Here is a 21,786-nt window from a genome sequence, read left to right on the forward strand (position 1 = left end):
ACACTACAAAAAAAAGTGGCAATAGTCACCATTATTTGGTGATATTTGATGGGGTGACTAAAGCCCAACAAATGTCACCAAATAATAGTGATTATTGTCACTTTTTTTTTGTTTTTGTTTTTGTAGTGAGAGGATTTCTGCTTGAGCAAATGTTGGATTTGTTTGAGCGTGTATTATCCATTAAAATTCTATTCTAATTTCGTAAATTCTTTAGTGATTTGGCCTTATCCTATGATTTCTACACTAGCTAGCTAGGCAATAAGATCGATCAAAATTAAAGTAAACATGTATCGCACTACACTAATATTTCCACACTATTTTGTATTCTATCAAGTAGATAGGACGAACTGCAGTAAATATGTAAGTATATCATGCAAGTCATGGAAAATTTAATGAAAAGCCTCTTCATCTATCCACGCACGATTCTTGTGTTCATATTGTTGTTCGGTTCATTTTTACACATGATTTTTCATGTTATTCACCTATTATTTTGAGTTAGTTCTTGACATTTTATAGCTTTTTACTTCCTTTTTGTGTTTTCTTAGATTTTACCTTGGTTAGAATGAAAATGAGCTAAAAGTGCATTATTGGTTATAAATTCTGATTTTGTTCATTTTCGTAGGTCAACTTCTTGGCCTTGGATCAGCATGCTCCAATGGTCGGATTGTTGTGAATTAATGACTAACTCACTGCCCTTTTAAGATCTTGTTGTTGATGGACTTTTAGACAAAGAACTCAATGATGGATGAGTCTTACACACACACACAGAAATTAACCAAGCACAAATGACACAAGTGTTTATAGAGGTTCAGCAAATTGCCTACATCCTCTTTGGTGATCACCTTGAGAAATTTCACTAATGAAGATAGGTTACAACTTTGGTTTACAAAGGAAACCCCCTTAGAACACTACCCTCACAATCTGTTTCTCTCACACCCTTGCTCAACACCTTGATACACTTAGAGAGCTCTCTTGCTCTCACCCTTAGCTTTTCTGAAACTCTCACAGAAAAAACTCTTACTTCTGCTCCAGCCACTTCCTAATTATCCAACTTGTTTTCTCCTCTTGTGTTATCTTACTTCACCCCATTTCCTACACAAGCCAATAGACAAGAGATAAGATATCAGCTTGTCCTCCACGTTCTTCCCTTTAGTCACCACTTAGACTAAATGTCAGATCAAGTAGGTAAATAGAATCCAACTCAGCCACCTCCCACTTACACCAGAAAATGGAGAGTGATATCTTTGAAATAAGATAACCAACTAGCCATGAGTGCTCTCCCAACTTATCCAGCACGTAGTCAACATTCATTTAACTCAGAAGTGACCCACAAAGCTTCTGAAATCATGTGGAAAGCGATAGCCATCGAAAACACAGTTGAAAACACGTAAGGAAACGTCACAGCACGACTGGAGCGACTGGTCGTCAGGAATGGGCGACCGGTCGCCAGAAGTTTTCCCTACAGGCTTTGAATCTGCTTCTAAGCGACCGGTCGCAAATGTCAAGCGACTGGTCGCTCGTGTTCCTGCTACCGGTCGCAAAGAACTAGCGACCGGTCGCTCGTCAATTTCTTACGAGACTTCGAATCTGCTTCAAAATGACCGGTCGCAAATGTCCAGCGACCGGTCGCTTTTAGGCAGATTCAAAATCATCCTTTGAGCGCCAAAAAACTTTGTATCCTTTTAGGTGAGCCATTTTTCCAACACGGATGAGGTGAAGATCTTCATGAAACTTGTTCCAATGGATGTTAACTACAACATATCCAAATTTGAGCTCCATTGGACAAGTTTAGCCTATCCAACTGATCCTATATGTTACAGCAGCTCTGGAATTCCGATTTTGGCCAGCTTTCACCTCCTTTGTGTCATCTTAATTTCTTGTTACCATAACTCTTGGTAACAAGGAATTACCTTTGTAAAAGAGATATTTTCTGAAGCATTTGGCATCTTTGTGAAGTCAAGGCTTCATCATGACAAAGGGGACAAGGCTTAAGGCTTTAACAAAAGTAATTGTTTTATATTAAAAGATATTTTGGAAAAGCTGGAAAGGAGGAGAGAGGAGTGCAAAGAGCATCAGCCATTGCAATCAGAATCATTCCATAATTTTGCAGAGATTTTGGAGAGCTGGGAGCTAGGAGAAAGCCAAGGTGCAGCCAAGCAAAGTGGAGAAGAAAGCTTCCACCATTGATGACCTTGAAGCTTTCATCATTTTCTCAAAATCTGTAAACTCTTTCTAATTTTATTTTGAGCTTGTATTTGGAATAAGTATGAGCAACTAAACTCCATAGCTAGGGCTTAGGTTGAAGCCCTAAACATGATTACCTTATTGTTTTGATACTTGAGTGTATGAATTTTTGGATATTGTTGATGAATTCCAATTCACCAAATTAATCTATCCTTGATGTATGTTCTTCTTTGATTGATCACCTTTGAAAGCATGCTTCTTGAGGTTGTTGGGATTATGTGTATCTTCATGTTATCCTAAGCAATAAATGGATGAAGTAAGAATCATCCATGTGAATTGGTTTCTTGAATACCTAATGTAAACACCATGCTATTAGGATTCTTGTGATGTTCATATTCTCTTTGAACTTAATGGGTTTTTCTTGTAATTGAATCAAAGTACTAAGCACACCTAGATTCGATTATAGGGAAGGCACAAGTATTGTAGCACTCGTACTGCACTTTACGTACATTAGAGAGAATCAATGCGTCTTGAGCCACTCGTACTGGTCTTCATTGCGAACATCTTCAACAACACGTTTAGAGTTCATCACTTGAGTATTCACGAACTTGGGTAGAATTGTTTAGGGTGGATTCCGAAACCCCAGTGTTTGTTACATTTTTATTTCACATTGTGATAATTCATCTCTGCTATTCTCATTTAAATTCAAAGTCCATTTACTTTCATGCAATAGAAATAGGTCACTTGAACCAAACCAAACCCCCCCCCCCCCCCAAATGTGTGTGTGAGTTGTGTGTTTGATACGTTGTGTGCCTTGTTTACTACATTCTGTTTATTTTCGTAACTGTTTTGGACTTTGGTCGGCGTTGTGTTCTTCGTTTTTGTGTGCTGAATCCAACCGTATAAAGAACGTGAAATTTGGATAAATGGTTGAAAAGTTATAGGCAAAACACTGGACAGAGGTCGAAACTGGAAAAACAGAGAAACGAATCTGCCCAAAAACGACCGGTCGTTACTGTTCAGGCGACCGGTCGCACATGAATCTGCCCAAAAATGACCGGTCGTCACTGTTCATGACCGGTCGTCACTGTTCACCGTACTGTTCATGGCACTGTTTACAGGTGATAAATAGGTGATAAAAGGGTGATAGAAAGTGCTGTTTGTGTTTTTCTTTAGTTTTCTTGTGTTGTTTCATTTCTTTTACACTTCTTTACTCATTTCTAGTTTCCCTTTTTCATTTGTGCATTTGTGGTGTGTTAAATAAGTGTTCTTTACGTACTCAAATTAGAACTTATAGGAAACCGACAAGTTCTTCGTGGGATCGACCCCATACTTACATAATCTATACTTCGATAGATTCGTGCACTTGCGGGTATTTTTAATTGGTTGTTTGCACATTAATTTGTGTCCTTTTAGGAATGCAACAATTGTCTTTACCATATTGATGATGGCGGTAGTAGTGACATACATTAGATTACGCACGCAATATATAAACCCGACCTTAATCTCCATGTGTGAAATGTGTTCAGAATTTTAGAATAATTTCTATCCCACCTCATCAGACACCTCATCATCCCCCCAAGCTTTCTTCCTAATTTAAGAAAATCTTATTGTTTTTTGGGAGATTCACTATTATACCCAATATAGGAGCCCGAATTATAAAAATATCCTATATGAAATAGACTTTAGAAACACACTATCAAAGCCCATTTACAACATAACAAAGAGGCTTTTAACTTCTTATAAATTACAAATGGCCGTCAATTTCTTAAAATAAGCCCAACCCCAGAACCTCATAAAAAAAACCCAAAACACTCAATAGGGCATCAAAGTAATTTAATAATCAAAATTAAATTAAATAGAGCTAGCTGTTATTTTTTGGGTTTTTTTTTATAGAAATTAAATAGTGTAGGGTTTATTTATATTTTGTGTGCTAAGAATGTGTATATGACTAAATATCTCTTATTTTTATCATGAAATAGGGATGTTAGATAATTAATTGAATTTTGATTTTGGTTCATTGATTAGATAAGATGAATTATAGAAGTGTAGTGTGACTTTTTCTGGAAATAGCTTCCAAAACATATTTTCCATAGATGACATGTTAACTACCCCTTAAAGAAAAAGAGAGGGGTAGTTAACTTGGGGATGGTTCAAATTCTAGATGCTGAGCTCTGGGGCATATTCTTTGGTTTACACCTTGCCGTGGAGAAAAGGGTCCCTAAACTCTCCATTGAAATGGACTCTCTGACTGCTGTTCAACTTGTGAAACAACATGCCCACAATTGTCTTCACCCCTTAGCTGGTTTAATTGCTTCCTGTGTTCATTTGATGAGAAAGTTTGAAACTGTTGAGCTCTCTCACATCTACAGGGAAAGGAATGTTGCTGCAGATTGTTTGGCTAATTGGAGCCATAATATGGATCTTGGAGTCTGGTTCTTTGATTAGGTTCCAGAGTGGATCAGTTCTTGTTTTAATGATGATTTGCTGGGGGCTGCTAAGCCTCGGATGATCTGTGTTCTTTGCCTTTGTTTTTTTTTTTTGGGCTCTTCCAATATTTTCATACTCAGGTTATTCTTTGGGCAAATACAAAAAGAAAGATCTTCAAAAAAGTGTTTGGGAACAATGTCACACATATGTGTTGTTCAATTGCAGTGAAGTCTTTCCATTTCTTGAGTAAGATCCTTCAATCATGGTCAATCCTATTTTTTAGTATTCCTTCATTCAATAAGTGAGAATTAAATTATCATGTTTTGTCATTTTGTACTTTGATAGAAAAAGGTACGGAGTTAAGAAAAATTCATCATTGAAGAACCATTCGAGAAGTTGAGAATATGAGAAATAAGGAATTCACTACTTAGTTCAAGAAACATGTAAATATAAATCTCATGAATATACAATTACGCATGGATTAATCTCATGAATTAATAAAGTTCAATGTTTCTTTAGGTAAATGATCTTTATGCAGCTGGTGACTCGTCGATATCAGAAGATTTATGCCGGCTAGCAAATGGTCCTAATATAACTGTGAAGCAGTATAAGAAGTACATTATTAATGGTTGCAGGTTTCGAATCAAGTCTATCGATGACAAGTATACAAAAATCAAAATTGTGGTGTCTTTGTTAGTGCGCAAACATCAAGCTACTCTAGTTTGAGAGACTGCAACCCAATCAGGGGCAATGTTGACTATTTCGGTGTTTTAAAGGAAACTTACAAACTTGATTATGGGTTTCCTGGAGAACATGAGAATCAAGTTGGTAAAGTGGTATTATTTGACTGTGATTGGGTTAACACTTCTGGGAAAAAATTTAATCAGTATGGTTTTACCTTAGTTAATTTCAAACGGTTGGCACAAAATAAGGATAAATTTATAGTGGCATCACAAGCTATACAAGTGTTCTATATTGCTGATCCAATAGACACAGATTGGAATGTTGTGGTTAAAACAAAGCCTAGAGATTTCTTTGATGTACTGGAGGATGGTGATGGATCCCCATATCAATCTCACTCATTAAATTTAGATGATTACTATTCCACACCAAATCTTGATGATCCATAACTAGACACAATGAAGAAATACAGATTAGAATCGATGTCCGTGGAATCTATGTTAACAAACGAGTACCCTTGCCTGTTGAGAATGATTTTATAGTTGATGAGGATGACCTCAATGATGACGAGGATGAGACCGAAAATGAGACTGAGGATGAGATTGATTAGGAATTTTCATATTTATTTTAAGTATTTTGGCATATACTTTGTATGTAATGATTTTCTTTGTCTTCTGTTTTGGTCTAAGACAATTTTTTTTTTTCTATTTGTACCACAAGTAAATAAATATTCTTTTGTTTAAAATAAGTTAACGTTCATAGCATGTGGTTACATGTCATTTAGATGAGTAATTTTGAGAATTCTGAATCTGATGAGCATTATTTGGAAGACACTTCGGAAGCCAATACACATGCAGGTGGTGGCTTTAATAGTGGCATTGGTGGCTCTAATACTAGCAGTGGTATGTATCTAACTTATTTTTTGTTTATAAATTAGTTTTATTTGTTTATTTATTATTTTAATTATTTATACACTACTTGGGTAGTACAAACTCAGCAGAAAAAAGGGCGTGGTTACGATAAACCCACTTGGGGGAAATTAGGCAAGGAGTGCATTGAGTTCATGAAGGATGGCTTATGCATTGTACCTAAGGATGCCAAGTTATCGAGATATTTAGGTAGTTTGGTGAGAAATTCAAGTTTTCTTCCACTCACCTGTAAGGATTGGCGCTTTCATAAGGATCATACCATGAACCACGTGTGGAAGAAAATATCAGTATGTTATTCTTGAACACTGTCAAGTTTTAGTTATAACGTTTATTCAAACAAACAGTTTTCTATACTTGCAGGATACTATTGATTGGCGTCGTGAAGACATTCCTCATATTCCTAAGATCCGATATGCATTATTGAAGAGATTGTCCAAAAGGTGCAGAAATTACAAGGCTGAATTAAAAAGGAGATATTACTCTCCATATATGTTGGCTCACCACGGCGTTTCATATGTGGAGACAAGGGTGTAGACAACGATCAATGGCGGCAAATGGTTGATTATGGGGATTCTGATCCAGCAAACGAAGTGAGTATTACTGTGTTTAACTAATTTTTTATATATATATTTGTGAAATCCCGTAATTTTTTAAATATATATATATATATATATTATATTTCAGGAAATTAAATATTTATATCTTATTTTATTACATATATTGTTCTATTAAGATAAATATCTTATTCTAATATATATATATATATATATCTTATTATATATATGTGTGTATTACATAAATATCCTACACTATATATGTATATTGATATGCTTAGTCATGGTTAGTGTTGTACGTGTCAAAGAAAAACCATGCTTAGTAAACATAGCTAGAATATAACTTGAATGGTAAGTCTTACTATGTTCTTATCTATTAATTGTTAACTTGGATGGTAAGTCTTAGTAAACCGCCAAACACCATCCAATAAGAAGGAAGTCACTGCCGACATATTCCTATATATATATAGAACACTTTGTGCATAGAAAATGAACACAGAGAGAGAGAGAGAGAGAGAGAGAGAGAGAGAGAGAGAGAGAGAGAGAGAGAGAGAGAGAGAGAGAGAGAGAGGTGATTATTAGAGGAGATAGGTAGATGGGTTGTCTTGCCAATTTATCTAAAAGTTCTTATTTTGTGATAAAATATATGAAAACCATGAATTATCGTGGATTTATTCTATTTGCAAATATCTCTCTATTTCAAGTCAAGCATGTCTAATTTGGTGCAATCTTTCACACTATATATATATATATATATATATATCTATATATATATATATATATTGATGGGAATATGAAGTATGTATTATTCATGGAACATGAGAACTTCAATGTTGGAGTATCCGAGGAATAGATGTATCACACGGGGACATAGGGCAATGAGGCCAATAGGGATCACGTGGTTGGTTACATGCTATGAAGGATAACCAAGATATGAAGGGATGATGTGATATGATCTGGATTGGTGTATCTTTTCATGATATTTTCAAGAGTGTGTAAAACGGCATTGCTTGACTGGCATATTACATAATCTACTCACTGAGCGGTGGTTGCTCATCCCTCACTCTGTTTAATTTTTCAGATGAATTAGTGGGCAAGACAAGGACTAAACCAGTTGAGGCTGAATTAGATGAGAGTGATAGAGCTTTATTTATTTATTGTAAAGTTGTAAGATTTGGGAACTATTTTTATAACAGAAGTTTATTTTAAACCCATGTTTCGGCTTTCTTTTTATTTTTTATTTTCTCACGCACCGGGCGCGGGGTTTCCACCTACCCCCGGGTTCGGGGCGTGACAATATTGACTGACTTTTTTAAATTAAAAAAAAACATATTAAGTGTGATAAAAATGTTGAAAATCGTAAGAAGCAAACAATGAGTCACATGGGTGGCACAAAGACTTTTGTACAATACCATGCCAAATATGTAAGTAAATTGAATTTATATGTACTGTTAGGCACTAGAGTTATGTATATTCAATGTTTCGATTTTCAAGTTGCGTCCATACACATGCTTAAGAAGATGCACAAATATTGAATTAACTAACTGTTTGCTTATTAATAGGAGCAAGAGCATGGTCGTGCACCTGATCCTATTGAGTTTTTTGATTTGGTGCATAAGCGGCGTGATGAAAATAATAGTTGGATTGATGATGCATCAGAGCAAATCGATGTAAGTTTGATATTGAATTCTAGTTTTATGATAGTCTGACATGTTGAGAGCTAGGCCTTGCATTTTGTTAGTTTGCAATTATTAAAAATGCTTAACCAAGGACAACAATATGACATTGTATTTTACTGTTATACTATTCCAGATAGACTGCATCTTTATATTTTCTTAGGTTGTGGTTATACTATACCTTCATAAATTTCAATACAATGTTACAAAATCTATATTATATGCTGCTTTTCCCTGAAGTTAGTGTATCACTTTCGTACTGCTTTGATGTCTAGATTTCTTAATCTTAATGTCTTCAGAGCAGAGGGCTCATCGTCCTGAATCGAGTTAGGATATTTTGCTATTATCTTCATACTTTTGGGATCAGTTTGAATGACTAGTACTTATTGCTACCTAGTATTGTTTGGCTGGCTATGTACATTTTGGAACTATATAAATATATATTTGATGTTCTGTGCATTTTATATTATACAATTAATTAATTTTTATTTATTTGAAGAATCATTTATATGTCGAATATAACAAATTAAAAACTATTTTTAAATAAATATGCTCCTATGAATTAATGAGTTTGAAATGTATTAGGGGCATATGTACATGTCTCTACAACTAATTATTATTTATTACGAAATTAGAGGTAGTGGCGCAAATAAGCGCCCCTACTGTTTAAAAATTTATTAGAGGCACATAAATATTCGCTCCTAATATGTTTTCTACGATACATTGCCAACGTGGCAGCTGAAACTGTAGGGGCGTTTTTAATAACCTTTCCGCCCCTATTACTTTTTAGAGCATGTCCACTCATGAAGGCTAAGGCAAGGCTAAGGCAAGGCAAGGGCTGCCACTATTCACATGAATAGTGTCAGCCTTGCCTTAGTTGGTTCCACGCTTGGAAGGCTAGGGCAAGGGCAAGAAAAAAAAAAGATTATGCAACAAAATATAAACAATTTAGAAAGTGAATAAAATTGTTATGTATTTATAGGGAAAATATCTATAATTTTTTGGTATTTTTTTTTAAAAAAATTGAAATTTTTTTGGATTTTTTTGAAATTTTTTTGCTCGCTGACGTCAGCGCCTTTGGGCTGCAGCCCAGGCAAGATCTGCCCGTGGGCTTTCCCAGTTTGATGGGACCCACCATTTGCCCGGGCCATTTCTCTCCCGCTGGAGCTCTGTTGGGCTGCCTTGGGGGCCCTTTTGCCCGATTTTGGGTGAAGGCTGGAGATGCTCTTAGTGGCGCTACTAATAGGGACATTTCCATTATCCGCCCCTCATATGATTAGCGGCGGATTTGCCTAGTATTCCGCCTCTATTTGTGAAATTGATACTTAGGTGACGATGGGTAAATTTAACTAAACAAACAAAGACACAACAACTCAACAATCAAGAGAACACACAGAGCATGCCACAAAGTACCTGCAGCCTTAGAAGATTACTAGTGACAACCTAGGCACTCAGAAGGACCCATCAATCTAGGCATCCCCTGTGCTAGCAACAACTATGGTGAAAGTGTGTGAAGTCATCATTATCAAGTAAACAGCAAACAGCAGATATAGATGACTAGTCAACCACCAAGAACACAAACCCAGAAAAATTTACAGATATGCAAAACAGATTTTTTTTTACCCAGAAACCCACCATTGGGAAAAACTGGAAGTCATCAACCGACTAGGCAATCCACTAAGTAGAAAAAGATTCTTACAAAGGAATACAAGCAAGCTCAAGCAAAACCTAGATCTATTTAGGAAGATGAGCTATACCTCCTTTGTGCAATCTTCTTCTCCAACTTAGCAAAGCTCGAAGCTCAGTTCTTCATGGCAATGGCAGCTCCTTCTCCAGCTCGATCATCCCATGACACTAGCTTACAAGCTCCAACTTAGAACGAAACCAAACTTTGGATTCATGGGAGAAAGACCAATTTCTTCAAGAAACCATACTCTTGAAGAAATCAGTCAAGAATCCGATCTAGATTAATATGAGAGAATGATTTAAAAAGCTAGATGCAGATTCATATTTCAAAAGCAGTTTTTCAAAAAGAAATCAATTAGAAAAACTCATAGATGAAATATATGGTTTACTCTTGAGGAAGAAGAAGAGAAAGATAGCAAGTCAATCTTTCCAAAACTTCCACACAAAAGAGACGGCTTCCAAATGAGGGATTTTCTTGCTTTTACAGACAAAAGAATCCCTTAGGTCAGACTGACACATGGCAGCAGAGAGAGAAAATAGAATAGGACAAAACTGATGGTTAACCAGCTGGAAATCGCACTGAGCAAAGATGACTAGTCATCTTTTATGAAAACAGTTTTAATGCATGATATGCAATGCATGATTTACCTTTGTCAAATTGCTTGAACCTCCATAGGATAGATGAGATTTAAGAACACTTAGAGATGCTAATCTTAATCTATTCCTTGAGCTTGATAAATACATACAAAAGACCTATTACAAAATTGTCAAGGGAAGCCAAAAGAATTAATCAAAATTCATACATTAACAATTTGAAGTAATAGGGCAAATGTAATCGGCCATATAACTCTTTCTTTTTTCTTAGTGTCCCCCTTTCTTCACCCAAAAAAGAAAAAAGAAAAAGAGAGGAGAGTGCTTTTCTGAACACTTTGGACGTCCTAAAATAATAATATTGACCCAACCACTCCCACAATCATCCTAATCTTCATTATTAGACTAATTGGGAACGGTTAAGCTAAGCATCAAAGTAAACACTAATGTACTGCTTTCCAAGGCCGTGGTAGGCAAGGACCATATCCTTCTAGAGAATCTTTTGAGGTCCTTGTTGATCCTTTCAAGTCCTTCCAGAGAAAGTTTAAAGCAAACAAATCAAAATGTACAAATATTTAATCACCCCACAAGCTACATATAAAACCATGCATACCCCGACCTAATTAAATTATTAACAAAAAAGTACGTATATTGACAGTTTGGATAATTAAAAATGGAGGAGCTGCGGCAGACGGTGCTTGCTTATTACAAGGATGCTCCACAACACATAAAGCGGTCGGTGGATGAGTGTTTCGTAGAGATGAATGTGGATGGGAATGACCAAGTGAGCCGGCAAGAGTTCTTGGCATACATGGAGATGGATGAAGATTGCAAGCATCTGAGTACTTGCAGCTTCTTCAATGAGCTCAAGAAGGAAGAAAAGGGTGGGTTAGATTTCATGGAAGTCGTGATTCTCGTCTACATAATTTACAGTAGAAAACCATTCTGCAATGGGCACTGTGGAAGCTTTATAAAGGGAATGTATTTCATTTGTGTCAAGTGCTTTGATGGCCATGAGCATGGTCAATGTAGTGTCCCAAACAATACCTTCAACGTTTGCACTGCTTGTTACGTTGATGGCAAAATTTGTCCATGGCCTCAAATTGTTTCTTGATAACTCTGTGTTGCATCAAACCAAGAGGATGGAAGCTTTCAAACAGCGCGCATATATAAATAAATTTAAATACCATACATGCTTCTAATTTCGGGTTTCTTAATTTTTTTTAAACATTTCTTAAAATCATTTGCTGCAACAATTCTTGAGAATATTTCGAGTGATTTTAAATATTTCAAATTAAAGGGTTTTTGCTTCATGTGAAACAGTCAAAGACATTTAAATCTACACTCACACCGGAGCCAAGGGGTTTTGCTTCATGCTAAAGCAATGCACCATAGTCGAGTGCAAGTACCACAGTGGTGGCCTCCCTCTTTCCCCCTGCTTGACACCCAGGTTCGAAACCCCAAAGGGTTTCTTTCCTCCCAATATAAACAAAAAAAAGCAATGCACTATAGAATTGTATCTAGCACCAAACCATTCTTTTAAATTCTTCCACCAGCTACTGGCAAGGACGATTTCGTAAATTTATGTCTCACAAAGATAAAATCATATCATATACATGGGACCAAGTCGGGAACAAAGGCGGCTCAAATATTCATAATTGAAAACAGACACGAAATAGGAATATAATACAATATATAAATGTACTGTTGGACAAATCACTAGACCCAAAAGCTTGTAACGAACTTTAAACTAGTTGACCACATCTTTGCTCCTCTTGATTTTCACAGAGCATTTCTTTCTTCTACTGTAAGTTCAGCTTCGCACATGCAGCTACCACAACACAAATTCAGAGCTTCGAGATACTTTCTCAATGTCTACCTGCAGCTACCATAACACAAATTCAGCAGTTTACTTGTGAAAATTGCATTCCAATATGAACACAGTAGTAAAATCATACGAAAAGAAAAACACTAATTTCAACCTAGTACTCTTGTACGTAAACGTTTTGGTGCCAACTCCCCCCAAAAACAAAATATAAAATCATGGGTCTGCGTTTAGCCTTTTTACTAAAACATGATCAAGTATAAAGAAAATCCTATTGCTCATCGACCGGAGCTTTCTAATTGTTTTTCACACGACAAGGGAAAGATTTGACATTTCAAAGAGTCTCAAATTCCAGAAATATATATTCAACTGTTACTTGACTTGCCAAAAAAATCCAACGGTGGTGTATCTTAACAAGCCTTGAAGAAGGATATACTAGGAAATTATTTTTAAAATTTATGGAGACAAACACTTCTTATAAGATTCCCATGGAACTACGAAAACTTGAATTCAGAATGTGATGGAATTATAAATGTTCGATAAATAAGGAAAACTAGACGTAAAAAGGTAATGGTGCAAAAATTAAAGAAGCAAAAATATTAGGAACTTGGGAAATGATAAGGGTCAGGACTCATGACTCACAAGCAAAAATAATAAAAATGGACAAAGAAAACAAATCAAATATTATTATAAGATATTTGGAATATGGAATGCAATAGAATTATCAATGGTCTCAAAATAAGGAAATTTAACCTGTTGGCTTTTAAGCTTCTCACTCACAACACAAGTCACAAGCACAAGCAAAAAGCAATAAAAATGGAGAAAGAAAACATAGCTAAACAAGGGAGCCCATATTCTGTTGGCTTTTCTACTTTAATATTCTCTCGCTGCTTCATTTTATAACTAATAAACACAAACCAAACCACCCATTTCTCTTTAAAATTAAAAAATTAAAAGAAAGAAATTACCTTGCCATCATTGCATCGGTGGTGGTTAGTCCTCGTGTGGTTCTCCAATTACAAGGGAAGGTACATGTTGAATTTTGTAGAAATCCTCTCCATCTTCCTCAATCCGACGGTGGAATTCTCTATGCATCCCTCTTATGGTTAATTCCCTGAGATTATTAAGATATCTCAGCCCATCTGGAACTGTAGTCAATCCCGAGAAATATTCAATTTCCAATCGACAGAGACGAGGCATGGCTCCTTCCTCTACCCTCAGCTCTGTTATTTGGTCCATATCATAAACATGAAGAAATTCAAGAGAAGGAAAGCCTCCTTTGGAGAAAACCAATATCTGTGTATTCTCTTTGAAAGAGTTTCCAAAAAGCATCAAAATTGTTAGGTTTGGCAGCTTCTCTAGTATTCCCATTTGGTCCTCCTTGAGACATTCAATCAATCGTAACTTGGTGAGGTTTGGATTGGTGTGGAGCTCTTTCGGTAATTCTGCAATTGGCCCTACCAACGTCAATTTGTATATACCCCGACAGCTTGATACTATTTGCATAGCTAGCTCTTCACCGCTATTGTTTTCCACAAACACAATTAGAGACCGGATACGATTAAGGCTGCTTCCTATAGATTTTAAGATTTCCTCCAGATTTTGCAAAGAGCTTGACACTCTTATTGTCAGTTTTCTAAGATTGGTTAATCTACCAACATCTTTCAAATCACAATACTCACTTGAAAGGTTATATAAGGTTTGTAGATGGCCAAGAGTAGACAGCTCTAGCTTAACCTTTGTTCTGTAATTCCAGGGTAAATATAAATGTCTTAATTGTTTCATCTTCATTATCACATTTGGGATGACCATGTAGATATAACCTGGAACACGAAAATCAAGAGTTTGCAAGCATACTAAATTACCTAGGGATGGCGGAAACGTTTTGATATGGCTATCTTTCACACTTAGAAACCTTAAGTGTACCATATTTCCAATTTCACTTGGCAACTCAACTTCTACATTATAAAAACCTTCAACCTTCAAAACTCTAAGCACTTTGAAATCCTTCAATGGAGATAGTAATCCTTTTTCACTTTTTGGCATCCATTCTCTTAGGTTAAAGAATAATAGAGACCTTATGTGCCCATTTGTTTCATCTCTTGAAGAAACCAACCTATCTGCGTTCTCATCCAAGTAAAGTGCAAGTCTTCGAATTTTCCCCAATTGTGCTGCCTCGGCAGACACAGAAGAAGTATTTTCTTGCAAAGAATATTTAATCTGGAGAAAGCTTTCCTCTTTTGCCTTTAACAAACACATGTCTCGTACAAGATCATGGATTCGACAACCTTTAATTGTCCCAGTTGAACCACTTGTTCCCACTTGAACCAAACACCTTTCCACCAACTCACCTAAGCAATCACGTGATATATCCTCCATTGTTTCTCTCGAACCATGTCTTTGTTGTCAGATAAGACCTTCTGCCACCCATAACTTAGTCAATTCGCTCACCAAAAACTCAGAGTCTTCAGGATAATGACCTAAATATAAAAAACATGGTTTAAGTAATATGGTAGGTCATCATAACTCAATGCTAACACTCGTGATACACCTTCATATTGTTCTTCATGTATGATGCCTCTGCTTATGTATTCATGAACATTCTCAGACACTCTCTCCCATTCTCTAATGGAGTTTTTTCTGGCTAGAACTCCGGCAAGCACAATGATGGCTAATGGCAAACCTTTACAATGTTGAAGCATCTTCCTTCCTAAGTCTCTATACATTCCCAAGTCTGAAAAATAGGAAAGAAAAAAAAAATCAAATACGGAATTACTTGTAGTATGAGCAATTGTAGTGGATATTCCTTGCTCGAATGAGTTAAAAATAAAATTGTGAAATCCCGAAATTTACTTATATCCTTTATCTTATTATAAGTTTGGATTTTATAATACATGCCAAATGCAAAACATTTAAAAATTAAATCTGCACCAACACAGAAAACGTATGGGATATTGTTGGATTGAAGAGAAGGCTGGGAGAAAATTTTGAATTAGCTAAAATTGTCCTGATTATTATTTGCAATTGCATAAGATAAACTACCTAACAAATGAGTGACCCAAAAAAAAAAAAACAAAACAAAAAACAAAAAAAACAAAAAACAAATGTGTAACCAAGTAAGGCAGTCAATAAAATTGCTTCATGTACAGTTGGACAATATTCAAAAATTGTAAAGGGTAATCCCAACAATGACTACAAAAAAGAAAAAACACTACATAAGTTCTATGTGGCTTGCTATATAACTAAGGAACTGGAAAAGAAAAGATGAAGGGTGAGAAAATACCGATTTCAGCCCTTGCAGGTATTGCTTTCTTCTCAAGTAGTTCCCAACTCTCCTTCTCATTGAGCGGCTGGAGTTTGTGGAGATAAGCATTTCTATTAGCCAGGGAAGCTACTGCTTGATTGCGTGTGGTAAGCAATATTGTGCTCTCTGTTTCCACAACTGGAAATGCAGCCTTCAAAAGATTCCATGTCTCGATTCTCCATATGTCATCAAGGATCACCAAACATTTCAATTTTTGCAAAACATGGAAAAGCTCCTTTGCTATTTCATCATCTGTCATGTCCTTAACTTCTTGTCTTTTTTCCTTGGTAGCTGAAATGAGTTCAATTAAAATTCCCTCCCAAACATTTCTTACTTGAAAACGTTGAGATACACAGACCCAAGCAAAACTATGAAAATGTTGCCTTACTTTTTTGTGATGATAAACCTTTCTTGCAAGGGTGGTCTTCCCTAAACCGCCCATACCCCAAATAGATACAACTCGATGACGATTTTCATCTTTCAGTAAATGCATAACCAATTCTTCAACATTGGACTCTAACCCAACAACATCACGTTCAACAACATGAGAATAACTTCTCCTTAGCCTCTCATACAATTGCAAGGAAGATTCACCACCACCACTGTCCCTGTCCCTTATTTCCTTTATGTTATAACTCTGCAAACTCGATCTCAACGCAGAAATTTTGGTAGTGATATTCTCAATTTCTGCCCCAATCTGGTGAAGATGAACCCCTTCCTTGAAGATGCAGGCAAATCTTTTGAGAACATTCTTGAGGCCTCTTTTCTTCTTGGAAACCACTTTCAAGCCATAAGTTTGGATGACATCCTCCAAATCATAAGCAGCATCTCTAATCTTGGGAACCCAAATACGGACTGTTTCATCTTGTCCTTGTCTTGCATCTGCATCTTTAAGGAAGCCCTGCATCAATTGCAGCTCATTTTGTGCAACCTCAACTTGATGGCTGACTCCAGACAAGAACTTGGCTTCCTGAGTGGTGAAGTCTCTGACACTTTCTAGCACAAAGGAAACAACTGCCTCAGCCATTCTCTCTACTGCTTACTCTCTCTTTCACTAAAATGAAAACAACAACTAAACCTTCAGATTTAGTTTGCAGATTGATCGATGAAATCTTCTCTCAACTCTTTTCGTCTATATGTATGGAATGTGGCCAATAAACTAAACCAAACGATAAATAGTTGGCCAAAACCACTTTGTCATTTTCGTATCTTTCTTTTCGTTGCCAGAAAAGAAAAGAAACTCGAATCAATGCAAGTTGTGTTCCACAGTTCTTTCTCATCCGAGAGAAATTCTTGGGTGGTGAGATCACTCAACGAATAAAATTATTCGGTGTTCTTTCCAGCAACGTCACTTTGTTTGTGCTTTTTCTTCAGGTTGCTATTGTTTATCTTGTTTTTATTCTATCCTTTGCTTGTTGCTTGGTTCTGCTTTCTTCACTACTACAAAAAGGGCAAAAGACGACCAGTAAACAACGACGGTAGATCAAAAAACCGTCGTTGTTTTTTAAAAGACGACGGTAATAGAAACCCGTCGTAGAAACATACTTTAAACACCTAAAAAACGGCACACGTATAGATATTTTGAAACCACGACGCACCAAATTAAAAAAGCGTCGTCTTATTACAAAGGTATTTTCAGAGTTAAAATCTGAACCTAAAAACAACGACTGCATCTATGAAATCACCGCCGTAGAAAGTAAAGACGACGATATAAAAATAAGACGCCGTGTTAATTAATTAATAAACACGACCCAATTTTCTTAGTCAGCGACGCATAAATTCAAAGGAATCTACGACGGTTAATTACAAAAAAAATCGCCGCTTTAAATTAAGTTACCACGACTGTAAATATAAATTTATCGACTTTTTAATTATAATATACTACGACGGTATCCATAACTCTACTGTCGCATAATTGTACTAACCACGACGGTTTGTTAAATTAACGACGTACAAATTTTATGCAATTATTCGTCTATCATTACCAGAATGAACTCTGTTCCTCATCATAATCGAACCAGAATGAACAAAGGCAATGTTTTAGAAGTGGATGATGTGCCAATTACTCTCACAAGGAGTTTGAGGGCAAGAAGCTTGTCTCAGCCGCCAAGGAAGGTCTCAAGCTTGATGAGAGTGAAGACGAGGCAAAGAAGAAGGAAGAGTTGAAGGAGAAGTTTGAGGGACTCTGCAAGGTTGTGAAGGATGTTTTGGGTGACAGAGTGGAGAAGGTTGTGGTGTCTGACCGTCTGACCGTGCTGGACTGCCAACATGGAAAGAATCATGAAGGCTCAGGCCTTGAGGGATAACAGAGCGGCTGGGTACATGTCGAGCAAGAAGACCATGGAGATCAACCCAGAGAACCCCATCATGGAGGAGCTGAGAAAGAGGGCTGATGCAGACCTTGTTCTCCTTCTGTGCAGAAAGACAATTTTTTAGATGATGTGTGCGTGTTTGTGTCTTTCAGATACACAAACGCGCTGTAAAACCAGGCCCTAGGCTCTAAAAGCCTACAGAGGGGGGGTGAAGTAGGCTATATGGTAATAACCTACCTTTTTAAATTTTAAGCCCAGCTAAGAAATAATAAGCGGAAACTGGATTGATACAGACAATACCACGTATTAATACATACATAAACTCTTGTGATTTTGGATCAATACAGTACAACGCGTATTGATCCACGTTAGTGTGCTGAAGTCATTTGAACAGAATGCAGCAAGTACAACAATGGCAACATGAATATAGACATACACAAAGAGTTGTTGACCCAGAAACCCAACAAGGGGAAAAACTGGGGGCACCAAGCCAGGAGAGATCCAATAAGCTCATTAAGAGATACAAAGAAAAGAAGGAAGACTTAGCTCAATCTATCACCTATAGGCAGCTTCAATCACCCTTACAGCAAGCACCAATTCCTTTATCTCTTAGCAGCAAATCCTCTCAAGAGCACCAAGCTCAAGTTGCATATGTTTGAAGTGAGTTATGGTTTCACAGATTCATCTATCTCAATCACAAAGTATGATTGAGCTAGACAAATGAAACCTAAGTGTTGTGATGATTAAACTAGAAGTAATGAACTTGAAGCAAATAGTTTAATTCAACATAACAACAATGAAACAAAACATTCAGCCACAATAAATATGAATCAACGTTGGAGACAATCTATGTGTATGCAATCATACACATACTCTCAAGTGTTCAAGTGGCTGAAAATAAATGGGGATGTTTTTGAATGCTCAAGAGCACATATGAAAATTCTTTTCAAAAACAAATAAACATATCTGCTTAAGGTGTCTATGGGAATGAGCAGAAATTGTTTTACATAATCTGGAAAATCCCTCACGGAAGAGAAGAGATGTTTTAAAAACTGTTCCAGCTTGTTTTTGCAGAGAGTATAACTTTGAAAAACATAAGTAAGTTTCAATGCATGAATTTCTCCTCTCCTCCGAATCTGTCCAACAGGTAGCCTATATAGAGAGCTTTAAAAACATATTTTAATTTAGCTATTGTCCTAAGCAATTCAACCAAGGAGCTGTGCAAGACACAAACAGCAAGTACAGAGAATAAAACAGAAGGCATGTGATTGTCTTTCTTAATAAACCCACGGAGCTGTGCAAAACACAAACAGCAAGTCAGCAAAAGAATAAACAAAAACAAGTGATGTCTTGTTTACTAAACACAAGAAGCCACACCTGGGACAAGGTCTGAAGAGAGGAATAAAAGGTAGCTTATAACCCATCACTTGGATAAGGTGGTAGACAAAGTGAGATGACAAGATTAGGGAATGAGATAACCAAGGAGCATGGGTGTCGCAAGTTCCCATTTGAAACAGCAAGTTTATTAAAATAAAAGACTTTTTTATAGGGAACAAGAGTATGGGTTATTAAATAAACACAAGCAAGCTTCCTAGAAGGCAAAGAGCCGTTTGGAAAGGGAGTAAAAATACTCTCAAGTTTTTGTCAGATTTTAGGAAGGGAAGAATTAAGAAATCTGTCAAAGCTGTAAAAGACAGACGCATAATGGATTAATACTTTCATAGAAAGTATTAATACAAAGAACAGACAACAGCATGAATGTACGTTGGATTAATCCAAGTGAATATGGATTAATCCATATGAGCAATGCAAATGATTATACCTTTTGATCTGCAACGAGGAGACTTGGAAGACCTTCAACCTACACTGATTCTAACCTAGAATCTAATTAATATTACAAAGGTTTTGTTTGTTTAAGAGAAGAGCCAAAATACAATATTGGTTCAAATAAAAACCTTACACGCGCCCACACATCAACATCCAAACTGAAAAATGAAAGCGAGATGAGACAGAGAGGTGATGTGCCTCCAGGGAATTGAGAAAAAGTTGAAACCCTAATTGAAAAATGAAGACGACAGCAAGACAGAAAACCCATTATTTATAAACAAATCTTATATACCACGTCGGTGTTTTAAAATATCGACGTTTATATATAACATACACGTCGTTTAAATTTAAAATAAGGTCGTATAAATTATTTAACAACGACGCTATATAAAAACGACGTTGTAATTTTTTGGAAAATTAATTTATTGTGTAATTAAAAAAATTACACGTCGGTATGAGTAATTAAAACGACGTGGTATTAATTTTTAACGTCGTTATTATTGAATATAAGGTCGTTTGGTAAATTGGAAAATGACGATTCATCTTTTTTGAAGAAACATGCGTCGTGTAATTCGATTTCAAAACGTCGTTTCATTAAAACATACCGTCGTTGAAAGTAATATTATAGGGCAGTGTTAACAATAGCGCCGTATAATGTATCATACTAGGGCGCATACTATTAATAGCGTCGTTGTTATGAAAAGGTTTTTTATTATTTTAAACTTTTCACCTTCCTGACCTATACTTGCATTGGTTCCAAACCCGAGAAAAACTTTCAAGCTTTTCTCATTTTTCATTCTCCAAGAACTGTTTCAAACTTTCAAGCTTATCTCCTCTTCGTCTTCATCTCTGAACTGAAACACCAAACTCCAGAAGAAAGCTTTCATCGCAAGCAAAGGGTAAGCATTTATGGAAGGATTTTTGTTCCTGTTTTGCATGCGCATATAATTTTCGTTTTTTAAAATCTTTTTACATTTTTTCTTTCCAAGTTTGATAAAATTTGCAGACAAAGACGAAAAGTTTCCAAGTTTGAACACTACTCTGGTTCTTTTACTTCAACTAAATAAGACGACGGTGGCTTATTATTTACGTGGTTAGATTTATAGACCACGACGGTTCGTCAGTCACCCTAGCGTCGTGTGAAAGTGTTCGTCGTTGTTTTTTAAAATGATATCCTTTTTTTGTTTTTGATTTTTAAGGATATCATTTTAAGTTTCCAAGCTTTCATCGCATGTTTGATTTCTCTGAACAATGGTTTTTGTTTCGAAAATCTTTTTAATTATTTTTCTGCTGAAAATATTTTACGTTGTTCCTAATTTGTTTTTGTGGTATAGACGAAGGTATATTAATATTTACGTCGTTTTATTTTCAATACCACGGTGAATGTTTATTATTAACGTCGTTGTAATATTTAATACTCTGTTTTTATTATATCATAAGACGTCGGTTGTTTATTATTGACGTCGTTGTAATATTTTATCACGTCGGTGATTAATTACCGTCGTGTAAATTTATTATTACGTCGTTTGAAATATTATAATACGTCGTAGTTTATAAATAATCGTCATGGTTTTTCTTAATTTCACTGATATATTTTCACTTGCAGGTTTAATTTGTCTGTAACCATGGTTTCTCAATCCCAAAGTAAGGAGTCTAGTTTGAAAAAAAATGAATCCTCGAAGAAGGAGCTTAGAGTTGTAAATCCTCAAACCAAGGCCTCGAAGAAGATGAAGCTTGTTTCATCTTCTGAGACAGAACCAGCCAGCACGGCAACTATTTCTGAGGAG

The 21,786-nt window shown here is 36.1% G+C and overlaps 2 pseudogenes across 1 annotated transcript; one reads left to right on the forward strand and one right to left on the reverse strand.

Annotated features, from left to right (window-relative positions):
* The first annotated feature begins 11,404 nt into the window (after positions 1-11,404).
* Positions 11,405-11,933, forward strand: LOC110746438 (uncharacterized; annotated as a pseudogene).
* A 212-nt stretch (positions 11,934-12,145) lies between these two features.
* On the reverse strand, positions 12,146-16,973 carry LOC110746439 (putative disease resistance protein At1g50180; annotated as a pseudogene). The gene is made up of 3 exons (XR_015835847.1): positions 15,840-16,973; positions 13,525-15,290; positions 12,146-12,610 (listed from the first exon to the last, which is right to left on the reverse strand). The product of XR_015835847.1 is annotated as a putative disease resistance protein At1g50180 (transcript).
* Between the last annotated feature and the right edge of the window lie 4,813 nt (positions 16,974-21,786).

This window comes from Prunus avium, chromosome 1 (assembly GCF_965620075.1).
Source record: "Prunus avium chromosome 1, drPruAviu1.hap1.1, whole genome shotgun sequence".
In the NCBI taxonomy this organism is placed as follows: Eukaryota; Viridiplantae; Streptophyta; class Magnoliopsida; order Rosales; family Rosaceae; genus Prunus; species Prunus avium.